This window comes from Triturus cristatus, chromosome 3_1 (assembly GCF_964204655.1).
Source record: "Triturus cristatus chromosome 3_1, aTriCri1.1, whole genome shotgun sequence".
Lineage (NCBI taxonomy): Eukaryota > Metazoa > Chordata > Amphibia > Caudata > Salamandridae > Triturus > Triturus cristatus.
In genome coordinates, this window is record NC_140583.1 from 845,788,075 (window position 1) to 845,812,134 (window position 24,060).

Genomic DNA, 24,060 nt, shown 5'->3' on the forward strand with positions numbered 1-24,060 from the left:
CTTTCACTGTCTTTTGGATGGGTCTGTCCCACTGGTGGAGGATAGGATAAAAAGCTAAGATAGATGAGCAGTGCTTAATTTGTAGGAAAATGAGTGCGGTGCGAAAGCTCTGCTCAGAAGCTTGTGGCTGGTGCTATTAAATGTTGGTGCACCAAATACCAAGGCTTCATAATCCTGAAAACACCTCATATATCTGTAATCCAATACCAGACACTCCCTTCGATTTTATCTTACTTTGCAGTTTCCTCCTTTGTCCCTTTGTGACGTTTTTTCAGTCGTTTTTTCCTCCTTCTTTCTCCTTTATGTTTTTCCCTCTCTTGGGCTAGGTAAATGTCTGATGAGGAAAAATAAGTGCTGGTCCCCAAAAATGAATGTCGATTGCCCCCATCAGCAACCATCACCTAAAATTAGGCACTATATGTAAGTAAGTTGAAGTCCATTTCGTGGCGACTTTGTAACTCCTATGGTGTCTCCTGATCCAAACAATGAGTGGCATTGGTTTGTGTAAAAGTAATATGAATTATTTAACTTTCTAACAGGCTACTGCCTATGGTAGAGAGTTATGTTAATTTATTTTAAATTTAACAATCCCATTTTTGGTCAGTAATCCGCAATCTCATTCGTTTTTGTGTGGCTACATTAAATGGTCCTCTTGTGTTGGTGTTGGCTGGAATTGGGAGCCTCAATGGCACATTGAAAAAGAGGTCTCTATTTTGACTGCCTGTGAGAAAAATTTCTTAGACCAGAAGGTGGTGTCCCTTCTCAAAGAATTAGGTGCACACGCCTAACTACTAAAGAAAATAAATAACTATTAAACCTTTGCCTCTTTCCTGAACAGAAAGATGTCTACAGAGAATAAACAATGCGGCTTGTGAGGAAGTGGATTTTACATCACATTGATTTCAGATATGCTCTAATTGCTCCAGCTAAAGATTTTCCAAGAAGGTGCTTATCATACGGAGTGTTATTATCATTATAGTCGGCGCTGTGAGCCAAGGCATTCCTATGGATTCCCATGGATTTTCGTTTTATGGATAATTATTCAGAGGTGAATAGATATACATTTTGCTGGGCTTGCACTAAAATAGAAGTCATCACTTTTATCCTTACTCCACATAAACAGAGCTGCAGCGCTCCCACCCTTGTTATGGCGCATAATGCAAGCTAATTACAATGCATGCCTGCAGTTGTGATGAACCATGGAGCAGCCGAGTTAGATACTCCAGAGAACCACTTACGAGCAAGGTTTTTTTTAAAAGACAACATATTACTGCTTAGCAAAATAGTAACTAAGCCAAAACAAACTACAAATTATGAGAAAAATTAGAAATGGGGCTATTCTGTTGTACTGTGAGGAAAGGAAACCATTCCTTATTTAGCATTACAGGAAGTCGCACATTTTAAATGGTGTGTAATTAGAAAGTCTAATATGGAAATTAGATGCAATATTTATTTATGGTATGTATCGCTTTTAGCAGTACAGTTTTGCAAAGACCTAATTGGCACCACAGCAATCTACAGTAGCATAGCAGGCCCTTACATAAATTCATGATTATTATGTACAGCCACTTATCTGTGAACGAGTTCTGCTACCAGTTTCTTTAATTAAGCATACAAAGGGCTCCCTCATCTTTGCATTTTCCCTAGCTAGGACATTGATACTCATTATTTCCTAAGACCAAACACTGAGGCTGTGTCAAGAATGCATCCATCACTGGGCGGCTACTTATAGTCAGCGGGTTTTTTACCCGTGTCAGCAAATTCGGCAATTTGCAATTTCTGTGTGTCTGACATGCTCCTTTATCGGAGAAGATCACTTTCAAACACCAAGATCATGAGAATGATTCCTTGGTTAGCCTCCTCAGCAGCCCACAGTAATGACAGTAATTAACAGCGTGTGATTAGCAGCCACTCTGGAAAACGTTTGAATGTTAATTTACTTCAACTAATACGCGCCATTTCTGCGTAATGAGATCTACACTCTGGGTTCATGCTAAAAGCAAATTATTTCCCGGCATTTTATCATGCAAACGGCTCCCAGTTAATCACTTGAACAGTAAACCTCAGCGTCGTAATAAGTGACATTTTTTTCTGTCAGGCGCTTCTTACAAAGCAGGACGGGGACATTCGGAGAGTGTTTTCTGGAAAAGTCTCCATGTAGCGAGTTAACAGGCAGCGCGCGAGTCGCTCCTTAATGAACGCTCTCCTGTCCCCTGATTGAAGCAGAATCTCATTATCTGCGCTCCCCTCGCCCTCATTTATTTTGAGCAGGGTTATTGATACCGCCATTATGCAAACCCGGCTCTGGAGCCGCGTGAGCATCATCAGGGTCCTCAGCACCAGTGTAACTACTATCGAGGCCCAGAATGCATCCACCCCAGGGGACCCGCCTCCTTGAGGTATGCAAAAACACAAGGTATCCCACAACCTTTGACCCCTGCATTCCAATTTCAGCTCAAATTTTATTCATTGGTGATTTCAATTCATAAAACAATGTAAACTCATCCCCTGCAATGAACAAACTTTTCAGGATTGGGTGCAGAAAGGTATGAGGCGCTCATATAGTAATTACATAAGAATATAGGAAACTGGGTGTAAGTCCAGTGGTGCAGTCAATTCTGGGAAGGTACACCCTACTCCCCTAATACCAATCAAAGATTGGTGAATACAGTTTTAAGGTATGAAGCACACACTATTCAAATCAATTACAGTGTAGTACAAGAACAGTCAGAGTATATAAAACACATAGGGTAAACTCCTTGTCTTCTGGTGTTGTATTTTATTTGATCCTCTTCTTTTAGCCTTAGCCAACATGTGTTTCGTCGTTTGAGGGGATGTATCCTCCCGACTTCGTCAGGGCTGTTATCTTAATGCATTCCAGTATTTAGACCTCCTGATAAGATGCAGTATAGGAGGTCAATTATTCCAATACTTCATACGAGTATATGCGATAGACGTAGTAATAGAATCAGCATTGAGCACTGACAGAGAAAGTCCCTCTCCAGAATTCTGTTCAGATTATATCAAAATAGTTAGCTATAGCCAATGCAGAAAATATGCTGCAGAGATAAGCAGGGCCCAAAGTAAAAAAAACCCTGATGCAGCCAGTGTTCGGGTCTTTTACTTTGGGCCATGCTTATCTCGGCAGCATATTTTCTGCGTTGGCTATAGCTAACTATTTGGATATAATTTGGACAGCTTTCTGGAGAGGGACTTTCTTACAAAATGGCATATCCTAGAACCATTATCAGATTCCACTTGGCAGTTACATATACACTTCAGCAGGTTTTGAGAATTGGTTTGAGGGTGTTCAGAAGGTGGTGAGTAGGTGTGCATCCTTGGAGACACAGTGTGGTCGGGAGACACCTCATTCTCCAACATTTGACTATTTACAGACCTATAACATCTTCAAGAATGAGAAACCAATTAAGAAATAGGTTAGGGAAAATATTACAAATGGATGACCCAATCCCAAATAGTGATGCACACCTTTACCCGGAACAAAGGTTTTCTGCAAGTTGTGTCAATACTAGTCAGGTATAAAAGCTCAATCGAATAAGGATCCAATATCTTTGCAACATCTATGGTTGTAAATCTAGCTAGGCAAATGTAGCACTGTTGTCTCTTGCATACCATCTTTCACTCACTTCTAATGTCTTAATACTTGTTCCCTGTATGTCATGCCATGTGATCTAATGAAGTCCAAGTTTTTTTGAGTGTGGGTGGGATGTTTGAGTGAATTAGGATCAGTCATAAAATTAACTGGTTTGCTTTTCATCTTTAGCTGTCATCAAGGAAATGGGGTATTGTAAGAAACGGGGTAATTGGTTGAGGAGGGTGAAAACCCTTCTCAAGCATCACCCTTCTCAAGCATCAACCCCAATCCGTGTCAGGGTGAACCACAAAAGTCACTAAATTAACCTGCACTTAACCTTCTGGTAGCTTGGCACAAAAGCAGTCACGCTTAACTTACAGCCACTGTGTTAAGTATTTATACAGCACACTAACAGTAATAAAGTGAAGACATAACACAAGAAAAATCCTATACCAATTTAGAATAATAGACGAAAATGTAATGCATAAAATGACAAAAATAAAAAATTCAATCAATCAATCAGTGACACTTGTAAAGCGCGCTACATACCCGTAGGGTCTCAAGGCGCTTGGGGGGGGGGGGGGAGGGGGGGGTGCCGCTACTGCTCGAACAGCCAGGTCTTCAGCTTCTTCCTGAAGGAGAGGTGGTCTTGGGTCAGGCGCAGGTCGGTCGGGAGGGAGTTCCAGGTCTTGGCGGCCAGGTAGGAGAAGGACCTTCCTCCTGTAGTCGCTCTTCGGATGCGGGGGACGGCGGCGAGGGCGTGGTTGGCTGATCGGAGGTGGCGTTTGGGAGCGTGGAAGTTGACTCGGCTGTTGAGGTAGCTCGGGCCTTGGTCGTGTAGGGCTTTGTGTGCGTGGGTGAGGAGGCGGAAGGTGATTCTTTTGTTGACGGGGAGCCAGTGAAGGTCTCTCAGATGTCCGGAGATGTGGCTGGTTCGTGGGATGTTGAGGATGAGTCTGGCTGAGGCGTTCTGGATCCGCTGGAGTCTCTTCTGGAGCTTGGCGGTGGTACCGGCGTAGAGGGCGTTGCCGTAGTCCAGTCGGCTGGTGACGAGGGCCTGGGTGACGGTCTTCCTGGTCTCGGTGGGGATCCACCAGAAGATCTTCCGTAGCATGCGTAGGATGTTGAAGCACGCCGAGGAGACGTTGTTGACTTGCCTGGTCATGGAGAGGGAGGAGTCCAGGAGGAAGCCCAGGTTGCGTGCATGGTCTGTCGGTTTGGGTGCGGTGCCCAGGGCGGGAGGCCACCAGGAGTCGTCCCAGGCGGAGGGTGAGGAGCCCAGGATGAGGACCTCCGTCTTGTCCGAGTTCAGTTTCAGGCGGCTGGTCGTCATCCACTCGGCTACCTCTTTCATCCCTTCGTGCAGGTTGGATCTGGCGGCGGCGGGGTCGTTGGTCAGGGAGAGGATCAGTTGGGTGTCGTCGGCGTAGGAGATTATGCTGAGGTTGTGTTTGCGTACGATGGCCGCGAGGGGGCTCATGTAGACGTTGAAGAGGGTGGGGCTCAGAGATGATCCTTGAGGGACGCCGCAGGTGACTTCGGAGGCCTCTGACTTGTACGGTGGTAGGCGGACTCTCTGTGTTCTTCCGTCGAGGAAGGAGATGATCCAGTCCAGCGCCTTGTCCTGGATTCCGATGTTGCTGAGGCGCCGTACTAGGGTGCGGTGGCAGACCGTGTCGAATGCCGCAGAGAGGTCTAGGAGGATGAGGGCCGCTGTTTCTCCATTGTCCATCAGGGCTCGGATGTCATCGGTGGCGGCGATGAGGGCGGTCTCGGTGCTGTGATTGGCTCGGAAGCCGGACTGTGAGGGGTCGAGGGATCCGTTTGTCTCGAGGAAGGCGGCCATCTGCTTGTTGACGGTCTTCTCGATGACTTTGGCTGGAAACGGGAGGAGCGAGATGGGGCGGTAATTCTTGAGGTCGGTGGGGTCCGCTGTAGGTTTCTTTAGTAGGGCGCTGAGTTCGGCGTGCTTCCAGCTCTCAGGGAAGATGGTGGTGTCGAAGGAAGTGTTGATGATGTCTCGCAGGTGGGGTGCGATGACAGCGTCGGCCTTGTTGAAGACGTGGTGAGGGCAGGGGTCGGTCGGTGATCCGGAGTGGATGGAGTTCATCGTGCGGATGGTGTCTTCGGTGCTGATCGGGGTCCAGGCGTGGAGGGTGGTGGTGGGGGGTGGTTGTTCGGTCATGGTGTGCGTTGGTTGGTTGTTGAAGCTGTTATGTATGTCCGCGATCTTGTTGTGGAAGTATGAAGCGAGGGAGTTGCAGAGGTCTTGCGATGGGGTGATGTCGTTGTTTCCTGCGCTGGGGTTGGAAAGCTCTTTCACGATGTTGAAGAGTTCCTTGCAGTTGTGTGCGTTGTTGTCCAACCGGTCTTTGAATGCTGTTTTCTTGGCGGCGCGGATCAGCTGGTGGTGTTTCCGGGTGGCAAGTTTGAAGGAGGTCCTGTTGTCTGGTGTCGGTTCCCTTCTCCAGACTTTCTCGAGGGCTCGGCAGTTCTTCTTGGAGCTCTTGAGTTCGTCGGTGAACCATGGGGCCTTCTTGCTGCCGGGTCTGCTAGGCGGGGTCCTCAGTGGGGCGAGTTCGTCCGCGCAGTTGCTAATCCACTTCGTGAGGTTGTCGGCGGCTTGGCTGGGGTTCGCTGAGCTGGCAGGAGGGTGCTGGTTCAGGGAGGTGGCGAGCTGGTCTGCTGTGATCTTGTTCCAGCTTCTGCGGGCTGCCTGTTGCTGGTGTTGGTGGGTCGTCGTTCTCTTGAAGGTGAAGTGGACGCAGCTGTGGTCCGTCCATTGAAGCTCTGTGGCGTGGCTGAAGTCTATGTCTGTGCTGGATGAGAAGACTGCGTCGAGTGTGTGTCCGGCGAGGTGGGTGGGGGTGGACACCAGTTGCTTGAGTCCCAGGTTGGCGAGGTTGTCGAGCAGGGTGCTGGTGTTGCGGTCGTTGTTGTTCTCCAGATGGAAGTTGAGGTCTCCCAGGAGGATGTAGTCGGCGGAGGGGAGGGCATGCGGGCTGACGAAGTCGGCGATGTCCTCGCTGAATTGTGTGCGTGGTCCAGGGGGTCGGTAGATCAGGGTGCCTCTGAGGGTGGTGTTCGGGTTGGTGTGGATCTGGTTGAATCCAATCAGTAGAACTGGAGTTAACATTTTTTGTAAAAAACAGCATCTAAAAGACCAAAGCTCCAAACGTTGATATGTGGTCAAGCGAGAACGGGGCAAAGTCAAAAGTCAAAGCTGACCGCAATGGAGCGTAGTTAAGATACATGAGTTGGATTAGGCCTGGTCACAACTTACCATAGGATTTAGAAGCAACTCAGAGGAAAATTCAGGAGAGGGTAGAGTTCAGTAGGGCAGGGAAGCAGGCTGCATCAGAGGAGGATTTGTTACCGGGGAGCACTAGATACGGTCAACGATGGTGGGTGAGGCAAGACAGCAAGCTGTATCAGAGGAGGAGTTGTTGTTACCTGGTAGCACTAGATGAGGTCAGCGATGTCTCAGCAGGACAAGCCAGATTTCCAGACCAAAGAGGTCATTGTCGTTAATCGGGAAATCAAAATGAAGGCACTCGGTTATGCAATCAATAACCTAAATCAAATTGAAAGGCCCTTCTGCATTGCAAACAGAAACAGTAAGGGGCACATTTTGATGTCGGTGGGACTGCCACCAACAGGCAGAGGACCCATTCAAGGGTTAGGATTCTGACAACCACCCCGACAGGATTATAGACACTGTCGGAGGCACCGGTCTTTCCCTCTGATGCTTTTGGTCCCACCGCCTGCATCATAATACAGTGGTCGGAATGAAGAGCTGTCTGTTGGTAGGACTGCCACTGACAGCCTGTCGTTGTCCGTGCCACCAACATCAAAATCGGCCCCAAAGTGTTGATCATAATCAAAACAAATGACCCCAACTCTTCTGGTGGACAGTTTGCGGTGGTGTAAAATCTCATGCTGATAGGATTCCCATTAGTTCTCTCCTTAATGTTAATTTGATTGAACTCATCAGTGATGTGTAGGAATGTCAATCTTTCAACGGCCAAATTGAAAAGATCAGATTTGTGCAAATGGGTCAACACTGAACTAGCTACTGTGACAACACTGCTGAGATATTGCAGAACAAATGGTCCTGTTGACTGACCTGTGAGGCCTCCCATGTGTGCCTGCGGACTTGTGTTTTGGCTCCAGGACACAAGGAAGCTCTGGAAATCTGCCAAGGAATCCAAACTGAGAACTAAAAAACGTGGTCTACTTTGCCTAGGGTCAAGAGGTATGCAATCATTGCTACTATGGCAAAGCTGGCACATTCCAATAGCAAATAATATGGGTATTCTCCTTTTCCTTTTAAGAAAGTATTTTTAATCAAAAAGGTCTCTTCTGTCAAGAACAACATTTTGGCGCGATTCTTAGTCTAAGAGTGCAAATTTGAAGATTCTCTTTGGATGAAATATATTTGATGCAACATATGCTAATGAAATAATGGAAGGGATCTGGCTGAATCCAAATCTGAGCTTTGCTATTCAATGACCCTGTTGCCTGACATTTGTAGCTTTCTAAGAATTCTTCATATCAATTTGGAACACATTCATGGCGACCACCAATCTTAATTAACTTGTATTTAGGCAGGTGGCTCTGAATGCAGGCATAGTCCATGCCCATTATATTGCAGTTATTAGCAAGGAATGGCTAGTCCAATATTTCATTGCCATTCAAGCCAGAAATAATTTCATGCATTTTCAGGCATCTTAGGTGTTACATATACTAATCACTTAAACTGCTGAAGGGAGAGCTTTCCTTTGCTGATTCTTACAAGGCGGGGTTCCTAGTTGGGACCCAAATTCTACATACTCTTGTTTTCTCAGGTACTCTCCCTGGCTGACTAAAGGCAGAAATCTAGATATTTAAATAAGATATTGTGAGAGCCTGAGGATCCCTGGGCCACTTTGTCTGTGTTTAGGCAAAAAAAATCCACTCTTTTCTCAGCTCCACGCAAGCGGCAGATTTTGATGATGTTTCAATCAAATTTATGTCTTTAGGCTGATTAAAAATTAGAGGAGGTTTCGCCATTTTTATTTTTCGACAAACCTGTTCAACTAGTCCTGCTTACCATGCAAATATCAATTAGCTCCCAACTTCCACAACTCAGTTTGCAGGAACTCTTAGTTTGTTGTGTGCATAATAAATAGTTTGCCATCTGATACTTTAGAAGGCATTCTGTTTTCTATATTCATACTAAACAGATAAACCATCAGGTCTGGGAGTCAACTGCACAGTAAATTTAACTTTTCTTTTTGAATACAAAATCTGTTTAAAAGAGTGGACATTTGTCTGCAAGATCTGTTAACAAACAGTCTGTTTCCTAAAGATATGGTAAATAGATTACCATCTGCTGCTGACTTGATACCGCTGTAGCAGGATATCTGCTTGGTATAGTCTTAGTCCAAGGGGCACAGTAAATATACCACTATTTGTCCCTATAGTGTGTTTACTAGTATTATAGTAATACAACTATAGTAAACAACAATGAACCGCCAGGGGCTATAGTCATTTCGAAGTAGATGGTATTCTGTTTCTATGTTCCTAGTAAACAGACTGTGATATGCCCGGTGCCAGAAAGCACAAGCTATGCTTTTTGCCTGTATTGCCCTCCTGCCATTCTCCAATGAACTGGGCAACCAAAACTCTTTAAAAAGTACTGCATTCAGGGGTATCTAAATCACCTGAAAATAAAGTGATTTAATTTCATTTGAAATAGTTCACCCAGGGCTATAAGTTGCTTGTTTGCCTCTACACTAGTGAACTTGATTTATAAATAACCCAAGTGAACATCTAGTCAAGTTACAAAACATATGTCCACTGGAGTTCCAAGAGTTCATTTCAATTATTTTTTTTTTTTTTTTTTTTACTCGTTTTTCAACACCACTCCGCGGTCCTTCCTGTACAGTTATAAGTGCTCCATGATTAATTTATGCCAATTGAATAGTCAGTTTGGCCCCATTACTAATCCTGAGTTACTATTCAGATTTGCATTTTCACTAACCTTGAATGTATGTTCAGATTTGCAATCAGAATTCTGGAGATTCGTTCCAGATTGTTTTCACCATCACTTGGAAGTGGCAGGTCCATGACAAAATTTGCACCATCAATATTTGGCCACACAGGAACAAAATAGTCTAGAATGTCAAAGTGAAGAATTTCTGTATTTAGAAAACAAATTGTAGAACTAAATGACGTGGCCTCAGTTATATTGTGAAGCTGTCTTGGAATGTCAAAGGCGAGCTAAATATTATAATCAACGTAGGTGACTGAACAAAAAACAAATAGGATGTAAATAGGATTGGAATGCAGTGATGAATTACTCCATTAGAAACATATTACTCTTGAAACAGAAGTTGGAAATTAGCACCACTGAATGGCAGCCTGTTGTTAAAAGCGAGCAGCGACCTGTTTGATAAATATTACAATGGCTTCATGAAGATAACCCACTAAATTGGCACTGTTGAGATTTCAGTCTGCGGCAGCCTGTAAGGTTCCTAAAGGGTTCTCTTCAGGAACTCAGCATACTTCGCTATCCTGTGAACTTTATATAGGGGACTTCAAAGCTAGCATTTTGCAGTTGTGTCTGTGTCGGACTGGCCTATATGCAGGCCCACTGGAAGTATGAGGCAGGGGTAGGCCAAATTATGTGGCAGGGTTGAATAAATTATGGGTCAAGAAAAAGCAAATTATGTGGCATAATGCACCACATTTTGTGGTAGTATTACTTCAATATTTTGTTCTTTTTGCACTTGTTAACACTGTTTAAGCACTGGTTGCACTTCATTAGTACCAGTTACCATCCAAATATAGGGATAAGCAACAGAAAGATGAACAAGTAATCTTGGCAAAGGCCCTTTCACTGCGTGGCAACACATGCAGATTTGTTCTTTGAAACTTTTGAACTGTTTGAGCTAGTAACACATGTTTTTTTTGTTACATTCTGAAGATTATTTAGCAAAAGATGGATTATGTGGCAAATGAGGCAAATCTATAATGCATAATATTAGTGGCCCTACCGATAGGGCAGTAAGGCAGTGCTCCGTGAGCTGTCCTCACAGGTCAGTGAGTGGGCATTTTTAGGTCTTGCGCCTAGCGTAGCAGTGCGCAGCACTGCTCGCGCATCAAGACTTCATGTAGGTGCTTCTGAAAGCTGACCACACGTCGGCTGCAATTGGCTTTTGCGTGCGTCTTTTTAAAAAAGACAGCAAGCAATTGGTGAAAGGCGGGTGCATGTCCCAGCTTCCTTTAGAAATGTAACCGCCCATGGCCTATTGGTGTCTGTTACGCGCAGCAGCGGCATCTGGTTTTAATTATAAACGTGTTTATAATTAGCACGCGTTCGCTTTGCTGCCGCACTCCCTTGCCCCTGCTCCTCTGTGGTGCATGCGCACCACTGGTTTCAATTCCGTGCTTGTTGTCAGTAAGCTCTCGTTTTTTCAAAACCTTGTTTTTATACCAACGGGCATGCCTTAAGTTTTACACTTCCAACTTGCAAAAGAGGCAGCATGATGCGAGGAGCCCTCGTGTAGCTAAAACATTTTTTTTACTTCAAAACACACACCGTTCTTTATCTTCAAAAATAGAGCATGTGCCGCGCTTTATCTATAACACAGGTGCAAACCTTTAACAATAGTGCCCGTGGCTCGCAGCCCGTCACCCCGTCCTGTCCCCAGGCGCCGTGCTTAATGTTTCAGCACGGCACCTGCTTATACTTTCACAATGGCTGCGCACCTTTCTTGTCGTGTGAGCAAGCAGCCAATGGCTGCCGGCCACCTCTTATTTGAAAACGTGTGCTTCACCCTTTTTTAATATCTGAGGGCTGGGGATGTGTGGTTTTTTTCTTCCCCTTTTTTGGATGGAAAAGGAAGTGGCAGCTCTCTGCCCATGATCTGGAGAGCCAAGAAGACTTTTTGACCGCAGGCCAGGCATCTCCGGTGGCCAACAGAGGGGTACGAGCTTGCGAGGTCCGGAAATTCCAAAACCTAGGCCTCCATGATGTTAGCTTTGAGCCCCTCATATTCTTTTGTCACTCCCATAAACAGTTCATTCTGGGGCTCCCGAATATTAACACGTGCTGCAGCAGTACACCCAGACTTTGTGGGAAAATCTGTGCATATGAATACAGCGGACCTTCACTGCCATAAATGCATAAATGGTAATGCCACCGTTAGCTGAAGAGCCCAATGCAGTTTAATAACCTTGTTGTAACCCATTTCATTAATAATTCATTTGTTTCCTTTGTGTCAAGCACTCCACGCAGTCTGTGTTGTGTTACCCAAGTACTTCTCACTCATTCACTTACTGGTGTATTTCTCTTCATTGCTTTCCCCAAAAGTGGCCCCTCCAGCAATCCAACCCCTGTTGGGTTTTGCGCCCCCTCTCATGTTGCTGTTACCTCCCCATATTGCTGTTACCCACCACCCTCTCTCGTGTTTAACCCCTTGAGTGCCCATGACGAGATGGTCTCGTCATGGGCCGCGGTTGTGCTGTGCCCATGACGAGACTATCTCGTCATGAGCCCCGCCCACTAATGAAACGCCCGGCACAGGGCGTGGAAAGGGCGGGGCACTCAAGGTGTTAATAACCTTGTTGTAACCCATTTAATTAATAATTCATTTGTTTCTTTTGTGTCAAGCACTCCACGCAGTCTGCGTTGTTTTACCCAAGTACTTCTCACTCATTCACTTACTAGTGTATTTCTCTTCATTGCTTTCCCCAAAAGTGGCCCCTCCACCCCTCCAACCCCTGTTGGGTTTTGCGCCCCCTCTCATGCTGCTGTTACCTCCCCATATTGCTGTTACCCACCACCCTCTCTCGTGTTGCTTCCACGTTCCACCCACTCATCTGCTTAAAAAAACAAAAACATTTGCAATGCACTGGGTTAAATAGCTCTAACTCTCACAATTGCGAGACCTATTGCATTGCAAATGCTTGTTTTCTTAGCTATTTGTGAGTATGTTTTATGGTCTGCTAGGCTAGTTTTTACTGTTGATTTTCCCTACATGAAAAACAATTGCCTGCAGCAAGCTCAAATCCATGTACTCTTCCATACAGTGCAAACCACTTAAACAGTGTCTCTTTAGAAATTCAAATCTGTCCCATTTTGCAAACAGGGGCCCATTTTTTAGTTTTTTTAATTCACTAATAGGACCATTTTATTTTGGTGCCAACGACTATTTCCTGTCCCAGTCCGACCGGCCGACCCTTGCCGCATATTCCTTCTTATAAGAACACAAGTGCTGACATCTGGTCATGTTTTCCTGTATTGTTGGATCTTGATAGATAAAGGAAGCGGTTTTATAATCCATGAATTTCCCACACACGTGTCAGTGTGTCCTTATGGAATTGTGAGGCGACAACTACCGGTAGAATGCTTCTGTTCTATTAGTCAAAACATTCCAAGCCAGGCGTTTGCTTCTCTGCAGAGTTCTCCATATGATGAACACTAAATCACACGAATGACAAAATAGTAGCACATAGAATATTTTACGACCATGTTCATGAGTGAAGACGGTGCAAGCTCATGTTGGAAGGACACGTGAAAATATACCCTTCCACTTACCGGGAAAACTGACAAGCACAAATTTCATGAAGCATACGGTTTGCAAAACAAATTACATTTACATGAAAACGCGTCCTCCACCTAATACCTGCCCTGCACATCCACCGTCTCATATATGTGTAAGTGTATTATCCATGGAGATGGATTCGTGGACTCACCGCGTAGTAAAACACGGTGATATTTTCAAGATATCCAGAATTAAAATGTATGAGGAGAATGTACTTACAAAGAGCTTGAATGCAGATTATTAGCATATTTGTTGTACATTCGGAAAATGGGCCTGGATTTTACTTCATCAGTTTAGTGAGGCCAGGCCATTCATTCAGCAAACCTATCAAAATGTAAAAAAATGCAATGTTCAGAAATGAGAACAGAAAACCGTTCAAAACCACAATTATGAAATTTTAATAAGCACATTCTAATGTATTCATCCGGAATAATGTCAGTTTCATATTTAGTAAAAAAAAAAATGTTAAAAGGGCTCCAAAAAAGTAAAATCCAAACTACGTTTGCCACAGATTGCTATACTTCTTATAAACGAGGAGGACGTTCTTAATAAATGCAATTAACTAATAATCTCACCTTGCTGCAGATTGATTAACTAATTGAAGCTTTACTGCACCTGTATGGCCAACTTAGTTTTAAACGTCTCCAGGCTCTGGGGTATTTATTGCTGATTAATCATAAGAAATAAGTATTTTTGCGACCTGCATGAAAGGTGCAGTGATCCTTCCCACCATACCGTGGCTAGCAGACTTTAATTTTGGAACTAAATCAGGAAAAAACACATATACCGGGCTACTGGGTCTGTTTTCCTCCTCGACTGTTCTACATAACATGCCACAAAAGGCTAAGGAGATCAGCATTTGATTTGTGGCATTTGCTGTTGGGTAGCGTGTACCACATGCCAAAGAGGAATAAACTCGGAACTTACCAGTTGAGCCTTGCTGTTTTGTGTCTACTTAACACGGTCCTAGTCACCCCGAACAATATTAGAGGTGAGTAGGAATACATTAAATGTAACCACTTTTTTAAAAACAAAAATTACTTTCTTAAAAAAAAACTTTAGTTATTTATTGGAGGACTTAAGAATAATATGTGTTTGCTTACTTATAGGATTAGTAAATTAACTTTAACACATGAGCCTTTTGGAGTTGTGACACCTGTATTAGAAATGACTTGCGGTATAATATTGGTGCTGGTAGACTTAGGTTTTTACTGCATGTCTAAATTACAAGTAATTTGATTGCATATGCATTTCTACAGGTAACTTATTTCAAAGTTGAACTGCTTGTAAATAGAAAGCTCTTCCCCTACCTACTCAGCAGTACCATTCACTCGGAATAAAACGAAATATAGGGCCCGATTCACAATAGGAAATCTACATGTGGAGATCTCCAGGCACATCGATATTTGCCTACACTTGGCCAGAGATCTCAACACACATGGTATTCACCATTTCCTGCCAGAAATCTTTACTTATTACAAATAACTTTACAACTGGATTTATGATCTACACGTATAGTGGAGATCCCTGTAGCAAGCGTTCCACCACCGCTATGGAAAACTCAGTCTGGACAGTATAAAAAGCAAGCATTATCCTGACCCCGATCACAAACAATTGACAAATAATGACACTGTGAACACCTACATTTAGCCCATCCGCTGGGCTCTGCCCTCTCTCTTCCTCTCTGACTGTGTGAACTTACGGTGACCAAGAAACCGATCCAGAATCCTGGATACAGACCACCACACTGAAGAGGAAGAAGGAATTCAGTGAGGAGGAGACATAACTTGTAGTTAACCTAGTTGTAGAACACAACAGCAAAATATGGTCTTCCTCCATACACCCTCAATGGAGTGTAGTAAAGTGCCATGTGGCAAGAGGTGACAGGCTCTATCAATACATGAAGGAGGTATGCACCATGATTGATTTAAGAAGAAGTGGCAGGACAAAAGGAAACAGGCGAAGGAGAAATTTGCCATGATTCAGCTGACAACCGATTTTTCTGGAGGTGAACTGAATCACATCCGTCTCACACCCCTTGATGAACGTTATGAGAAAGTGGATTATTAGATGAGGAGGATGGTAGTCTACCAGAAGCAATAATGAAAAAAAAATTAGGTCCAGTTTAAGGTTTCAGTAATTTAAACCAGAGCTCAACCCCTGACAGCTATGCTACAAAGCAGACAGGCATAACTTAAGAAAATGTGTAAAGCATTTAGAAATACCAAAACAGTTAAAAGTCGTAGACATAGCACAACAAATACCCCTCTCCCACTGGGGGTGGTTCCTGGATGGCTAGAAGGACAATGGAGGAGGCAGGCCCAGGTGTGAGCTACATCTGCCAGTCACAGGGAATGCATAATGTAAAGTTAAATATCTCTGTGATCCCCATCCTGTCTGAGGAAGGTTAACTTCTCTCCCTTTTTCTCTGTACTGGGCGTCACTTCAAACCTAATCAATGAGCTATTCATCTCCTGGGTGACTGTTGGGAGCTCAGGCAAATTAACTTAGAGTGGCTTTAGACAGGATAAATATAAGTTTGTAAAAGTACTTCTTGTAAATTATTTGTTACAAATCCAACTTTACTGATGAAGTTGAATTGTTATAAATATTTTTAAAAGTCCAAGAAGTAACTCCTGCTACAGTGAAATCAGCTTTTGAGGTCTGTTCACTCTAAGGAAGGTTTACATTAAACTTTTACATGTCCTAATTTTACACATCATGCACCCTGCCCTATGAGCGCTTAAGGCCAACTTAAAAGTATGATTTAGGCAAGTCAAAAGGGGCTATTTCTATAGGTAAAATTTTCAGTTTAAAACTGCAGATCCAGGATACTGGTGGCAGGCCTGCAGTCAAGGATTGCATTGTCACTTTAATGGTGGCACAATATGTGTTGCAGTTTACTAATGACTTTTAACGTGCAGGCTCTGACTACACTTTGTACCATATGCTAGGGACTTATAGGTAAGTTAAATGTGGCAATAAGGAGTATTGCCACATTAGACATGTTTTAGGGGAGGAGCACATTCATTGGGGCCTGGGTAGCAGAGCCCCAGTGCACAAAGTTAAAAAACCAAGCAGTATCAGTCCAAAGCAATGGGGGTGATTAAGCCAAAAAGGGCATTTCCTTACAAACGTATTATTTATATAATGGACCTGGACCTCCTATTTCGCCTGCCTGTTCCCATAAATCCCATCATTAGGCCAAGTAAGAAACTGTTCACCTCTATTTCACCAATGTACTTATACTGCATATTCATGTCACTGTCCCCTCCCCTACAGAGAGTCACACCGCACATTTCTCTCTCACACACATATTAACCCACTTTACATTCTCATCATGATTCATATTGTATTAAGTCACTATTTTATTCAATACAGTTCCAATTTGAAGTGCATTGGTAGCAAGAGCGGTAGAAGCAGCACCATCTACTGCAGCAGGGCAGCAACCAGGGTGTATGTGTAAATGCATTCCATTCACACACAATTATGCCATACTGATATCTGTGTTACTACTGAACATTGGAGTCATTTATGTCTTGGTTTTTCATACTTCAACCCTGGTATGCTTTATCTTTATATATATATGTATACTTGTTTTGCTAATACAGACATCTAATGTGCTCAGCTGAACCTTTTTATATTTTTTGTTGAAGTCCTGTGTTATCTGCCTGTAGAAAATCCACCTTCTCTTAATGGTCACCCCATATTTCGTTGCCTTTTTCTGGATCCTCTTTTTGCTGGGTTTTGGACTCTGTACACTTTGCCCATGCTAAACAAGGTTCAAGTGACTGTAGACCCACTTTAAATATGATTAAATTGCCTTATTCCTAGCTGACACATTTATCTTGCCTAAATGTCCCTAGTATATGGTGTCGAAAATCTACACAGGGCCTAGACTGCAGCACCCATTGTGTCATCCACAGAATGAGCCTACAGACCATGTCTTCACAACTACCATTACTGACTCTTGCCATATAACACCTGCATTGCAATCTGTCTAAATAACCCCAGCCAAAGACCTCCTTTTGAAATATTAATAAGTCTCTCCTATGGAGGCCTTGTAGCCATCAAGGTAGGATGCATGGTATTTAAAAGTGACATATGTAAAACATTTATGTTACTATTTCCCCATAGTGACAAGGATCCAAAAGCTATGTTTGCTGTGGCAGGCCAGGCTATCCTATACAGAGTACTTATTAAATATTAATACTGCTATGTTAGGTCTGGGACCAGCCAGATAAATAATTAAACCACTATTTTTAATAGTTATTAAAAATCAATTTCAATGGTGAAGTCAGATTTCTAATAAGCATTAAGGAAATGGAATTGCTTCCAGGACCCACACAATGGACCACTTTGATTGAAAGGCCTGAATGGACAAGGATGACTCCTCTAAGCTCAGCTGGACATTCAGGGTGTGGGTTGCTGCCCTTCGGTTGGCACAACAGTGTCACATCCTCACTGAAAGGTCTGTCTGAGGCACATGGAAACATGTTGTGCTCTTACAATGGATCAAACAGGACTAGGTCACAATTTTTGTGTGTCACCTGTCTGGTTGCTGAAGTACCCTGCTTTGTCTTACAAGAATGTCTGTCTCATTTTTTGTTGTGGGTCCAGATCCTGCTTCAAATTGAATTTTAGTGTTAGATGTGGGAGAACACTGGTTACTTCCATTGTACACTCCCTCACACACCTCCAACTCTCAAGAGGCCAAGTTTAGATAGGTTGAAGACTTTGTCCATCTTGGAATTGCCTGACAGATTGCATTTTGGGCCTGTTTGCCTTACTGCAGAAAGGCAAACAGGAACTACTGAAAAATTAGGTAAGCCGGGGCCTGGGAACATTTATCCCCTTTGTTAGGAAGTGCTGAGGAGCCACCCAGACCCATTATCTAGTGCCACCCCTAAAGGTGACATCCGACTTCACCCGCCTCAGAACACTTTCTGTACCTATGGAAGATCAAAAGAACGCTGGACCTGCTGTCTGTGAACTGAGAGGAGCACTGAAAGACTGGAACCGCTCCCTCCTGTACCCAGGACAAAGAAGTGGATTCCAAAGGTCAGTTGGCTGACCTCATGTGTGGCTACAGAGACACAGCATGCTGCAAGAGAGCTTTTTCCAGAAGTGCATGGCTGACCACTGGCAACTGGACCTGGGCTGGTCTTTGCTATTTTCCTTTGACTGACACTGAATGTCTGTAAGTGCCTTCCCCTGAGGTTCTAGCTCCTTTCAATTGTGTTCATGTGGCAGATCAAAGTCTGGGCACTTTTAAAACCTTTTCCTCCGGAGCGTCAACAGAACCCAATGAAAAAAGCATTTGCCCAGCAGTGCCCTAGTGTTGGATTGAATTTCAGCTTCGTCCCACGCAAAGATCTCGCACTTCTGAAAAAACAACAAAGTCCCATTCTCCTTTGGGATGTAGAAAATTATCAGCAAAAAATCTCCACTGCTCCAGAGCACCAGTGAGACCAACCTGCTTCAATTATTTGGCCTTTGGTTCCACGTCAGCAGTTACAATTTTCTTAAACCACCATCTGAATCTACGGTCAACTGTCCACCACCTTCTTCTAGGACTTCGCTTCTGGCGCTGACTACAAAGGCCCTCATTATGAGTTGTGCAGAGCAGATTTACAACATTTCAATAAACCACTCAGTACAATTACAATTTTCGAGTAAAATGACATCTGGATTTACTTGGTTTGATTTGATCACACTTCGTAAATCTGGACATCCACGTGGCCAGTGCTTTAAGAGGGATGAAAAAGTGAGGAGTCTTTAAAGGGACATGGGCAAAGAAATGTAACTAGGAATCCTTTTGCAGGAGCCATCACCAACGTAATTAAGGGTGTGGAAAACTAAAAGCCTATGCTTTCAAAGCATGCCACCTGATTAGTATTTGGGTGCATCAAGACACATAACACAGCAATAGACATTTGCACAAAAAACAAGCCAGACCTATTTACTTTACCAATGTTTTTTAGCAGTATCAAATAAGTGAGTAGCAACAACAATTTTGCTGGAAATGCTTAGAATTGGAAATGTTTAGGTTCTGAAAATTTGAGACTGAATTAAACATTGCTAAGATCAGTGGAAGAGGAAGTGTTCTTCAGATTGTCTCTATCACTCCTGTTTTCCTTCACACCATTTCCTTCTGCCGTCACCTAGTCTGTTACAAACTGACTCCTTTTTTCTTCCCACATCATTCCAAAATCACCTGCATATCTCACACACCATTTTCCTCTTAACACTGTCCTGCCACTTTCGTGTTTTGCCTCTGATTTCACGTGGCATTGTTGTAAGGGTGGTAGTAGGCATTAATATTTCAAAGTTCCTGTTTTAAAATTATCACTTTAATAAATGCCGCTCAATGCAGTGATATAATCTGAAGTACCAAGGTGAAAAGCTTCTGTATGTTAAAGAAATACCCGTTTCTAAAAATTGAAGCAAGTTTAAGATATTTTTGCATGGTGTTTGTTGCATAATGTACTTGACAACTATTTTCTTGGCTGACCTTTTTTTGTTATTGCCAGGCTAAAAGACCTGACTAAATAATAATATAAAGGGTGTTCCATCCCATATTTCCCCTTGAAGCTACATCCCCAAGGAAATTCTATCCTCCTCTAAGCTGTCATGTCTGCTCTCTCCATAGATCAAGGAAGAGGAGAAGACCTCAAGGCCAGTCAGCATTCTTCCTCCTAGACAAGTTTATAGATTGAAAGCGTCAGCCAGGGCTTGGAATTTCCATTATGCAAGCAACATACCTCTGTGCAGGGGGTTATTTGTCAAATATGGGAGTCCCTGTGCACTATCCAAACTTACCTGAAACAGGTACCTAGGTTGATTGAGAGGCCGACCTATGTCCTGTCTCTCTAAACCATGGCAATGCTGCACCAGGAACATCTTAGTTTGGTGAGTGTGGAGGATGCAAGGCAAAATGCCTTAGCCATGCAAAGGCAAAAACCATATTCCACAGGTGCTTGCTAAGGGTGGGCGACAATTTCCGTTCCGCTCGCGGAAGTTGCGAAAATTCGCAATTTTCGCGTTCCGCGCGGAATGCGAAAATGTCGAAACTTCAGCGATCCGCGAGGGAACGGAAATTGTCGCCCAGTACCCGCAGTTGAATAGAGGTATTGCACAAAATGGTGGCATCTTCTTGAAGAAATATGCAGGGCAGGATTCATTCTGGCACGATGCTCCAACAGGAAGCACACTATTTGACCTTCAACTCGGGCACTTGCTTTATTTATAATATATCTGTAAGTCTTACAGATATAAATAAAGCAGGTGCCCGAGTTGAAGGTCACTTTCAGTAATGCATTAATCAGCACAAAAGATTCGTGAGCACGGTGGAGGCTAGGCAGGTGTGCTTTCTCCCCATATCTACCGTCAACAATTTGCTGTAATCCTTGATGGAGGTCTGTGACTCCATGAGTTTCTCGAGCGCAATCCCCGTGTTGTTCCTGACACCAGGAGGTTCTGTCTCCTCATCTGCTGCTCTGGTCGGTCTCTGACCCTTTATAAACATGAGGCATGTGAACTGCATAGAAGGAGCCCCGCCCCACACACTGGCGGTGTGCAACATCTTCCCGCCCTTTCCCCACTAAGATGGACAGCTCACTCGAGGGACCCATCGGCGCGGTGGCAAAGTTACAGACACACATGGTTGCTGGAGATAACTCTTCTGGCCCTTTACGCAGCTGTAGTGTAGGAAAAGCACTATACATTTACCCAATGAGGTAGCACTTACTGATTAGTCAGTAGAAAGTACTCCAGTTGAGTAGAGGTATTGCACAAAACGGTGGCATCTTCTTGGATAAATATGCAGGGCAGGATTCATTCTGGCACGATGCTCCTATCACAAAAATTAAACCCCAACAGGAAGCACTTATAGCATTTATAATAATATATATAAATAAAGCAGGTGCCCGAGTTGAAGGTCAAATGCAATAACGCATTAATCAACACAAAATCTCCGCGATCACGCGAAAATTCACGTGATCGCGGAGATTTTTTGCCGTTTCGCGATATTTTGCGAAAGGCACTTTTGCAAATTCCGCCCACCCTTAGTACTTGCATCAGTCTGGAGGGCCAGCACTAATGCCTCAGTTAACTGGGGAACGACTGCAACCTGTATGGTCCATCCCTTCAATTAACAATGACAACAAACCACCTGCTCCAACCCCAAAGCCGCCAGCTCCCACTCCGCAACAACAAACATTACCCCAGTGGACCCAGCATTGCATTGAAAGAGCTGTGGATGACCCCACTCCTCCCCATGGGTGAGGACAGCCACCAAACCGATGAACGCTTCAACCACCCCCTCTCTGACTCCTTCTCACACAAAGAAACATAACTTTTATATCCACCCATCTAAAAATGAATATACATTATCCTACAATTGACCAATGTGTCTTTACTTATCCTACTAGCCACATGCAATGGATGTATGTCAACAGCCGATACCACCAGTTTACCTGCGATAGCATCCGCAAAAATCATCGCCACAGATGACCCCGGCAACTATCGCTAATGAGATGCAGAGTAGGCGTTCCCGAGCAAAAAGCAGTGACAACACCACACCTCAACATTCTAAACGACCAGCCAGATCGGCGATAAGACCACAAAACAGGCGATAAGGTGCGTTAGCAGCAGAATATTAACACCTGCTCTGACCTGGTGCAAAGTCGGACGACAACCTGCACCAGAAAAGGGAGCCCAGCCCACAGCTCACCTGAAGACCAACAGATGCCATGGAGCCCCTGACCATGCAGCTCAGAGCCCCAACAGGGCCACAATACCCACCGCCACCACCCCGAGGACCACCACCACCCGGTTCCCCCCTGCCACACCCCGGACCATCACAAAGGCAGCGCAGACAAAGACAGCGGACCTTCACAAAACACACCAGTCTCACAGACCTAACACCAGACAATGTCATTGCCCACTAAAGGCTCAAAAGGACAACCATCCTCCGCATCCTGACCATCAATGCCCACAGGCTGATGGTACCAACACAGCGGACAACCAATATCCCACCGCAGACAAAGCTGCTGGTTGTGCTGCACCTGTTGGCCCCTGTTACCTCCCAACCAACACCTGCCAGAGTCACAGGAGTCTCACAGCCAGCCCCATCCAAGTTTCTCACACCTGTCCTGGATGCCATCATCAGCTTGGTACCCCAGTACCTATACGTCCCCCATAATGCGCAGGAACAGCTGGAGACCAAGCAAGGACTATACGCCATAGCTGGATTCCCGCACGTGTTGGGGCAATCGACTGCACACATGTCCTACTTGTGCTCCCTGCCGTCACTGCACACAGTTACCACAACAGAAAGCACAAGCATTCCATCAATGTGCAGGCAATAGTGGACCACCGGGGACTCTTCACCAATGTCATCGCCAACTACCCAGGCAGTGTGCATGATTCCTACATCTTCCAACAGTCCATCATCAACTAGCGCTTCGAGGATGGCACCTATGGGAATGCATTGCTCGTTGGTAAGTACCAAATGAACACACCACACACCTCAACTCCACAATTATGCAACTCACAACTCTGGCAATGCACATGTTACAAAATCACATACAACATGCCAAACAACATGCCCACCCACCAGACACAACAACACAGCTTACTGTGGCAACCTGGGCTAGCCATGTACATGAGCCATAAACGGCATGGCACCTCAGCCACACAATAGCAGAATATGGGGAGAGGTGGGAACCAGGCATGTGAGAAGTAGGCCTGGGCAAAAATTTCGTTCCGTTCGCGGAAATTGCGATAATTTGACATTTTTGCGTTCCGCGGAGAGCGCGAAAATGTCAAAAATTCCGGTTTCCGCAGCTTGGCGATAATTTGTTTCTTGCTCGCGCTGTAAAATGATACATTCTCGCGCGCGCGCGATCGCCTTACCTGAATCCCTGCGTTAGCCGACAAGTTTTCTTGATCCGGTCGCGTTCTCCATGAGATGTTGTATTGTTTTTAGCCATTTGCGCTGTCTCGCGACAGTTCGCGCCCGCAGTGACGTCATGCGTCGCGCGATCACGTCTTTCTTCTCGCGATCATGCACCGCGAGAACAACTCAAAACAAGATGGCCGCGCCCGCAAGCAACCACATGGGTAAGTTGGCGACCCGCAACCATGCAGAAAATCTCGCGAACATGCCGGAAAAAAACTTCCGCATCTTTGCGATATTTCTGCTTGTTTGCGATAATTTTAAACATTCTCGCGATAATTTGCGAAGGTTAATTCCGCAAATTCCGCCCACCCCTAGTGAGAAGGAGGCAAGTGACCCATGAATGAGAATGTACACAATGCCAAGTGTGGCGGAGATGTGCTGGACAGACTGCAATATGCAGATCACAGACATATCCATGTCTACATGCACTGCTGGTATTTGGAGTATAGTGGATGCAACCATGTCATGCCAGCCAGTGGGGAAGATCGTGGAAATGTAGCCTGTGACGCCCCCCTGTAAGCATGTGAGGAGTGGGCTGGCCCGGCGTACACCCAGCCAGCGTAAGGGTGTGAATTAAAAGCACATAGCTCTGGGCACGGTTCTCTTCCGGAATGCCCAACGTGTCTGCCAGGGTGGCGACTCCCACGAGGCCGTCGCCATGAGCGGTGTTGCCTGTGATCCTGTACGCCTGCTGCACCCCAGGCTTCTGGTCCTCAAACCCGTCTTGCCCGCCCCTGCGCAGCCAGGCCTCACTGCTCTGCCGACACCGGTGTGTGTCAAAGAGGGCTCACCACGTGCCGGCACAAGATCCAAGCCTGAGGCCCGCAACCTTGGCAGCCTCCTCAGACCATTACGGCCTCCGCGACACAGGCCCGCTGTATTCCTTTCTCGTTGACGTACTCTACCGC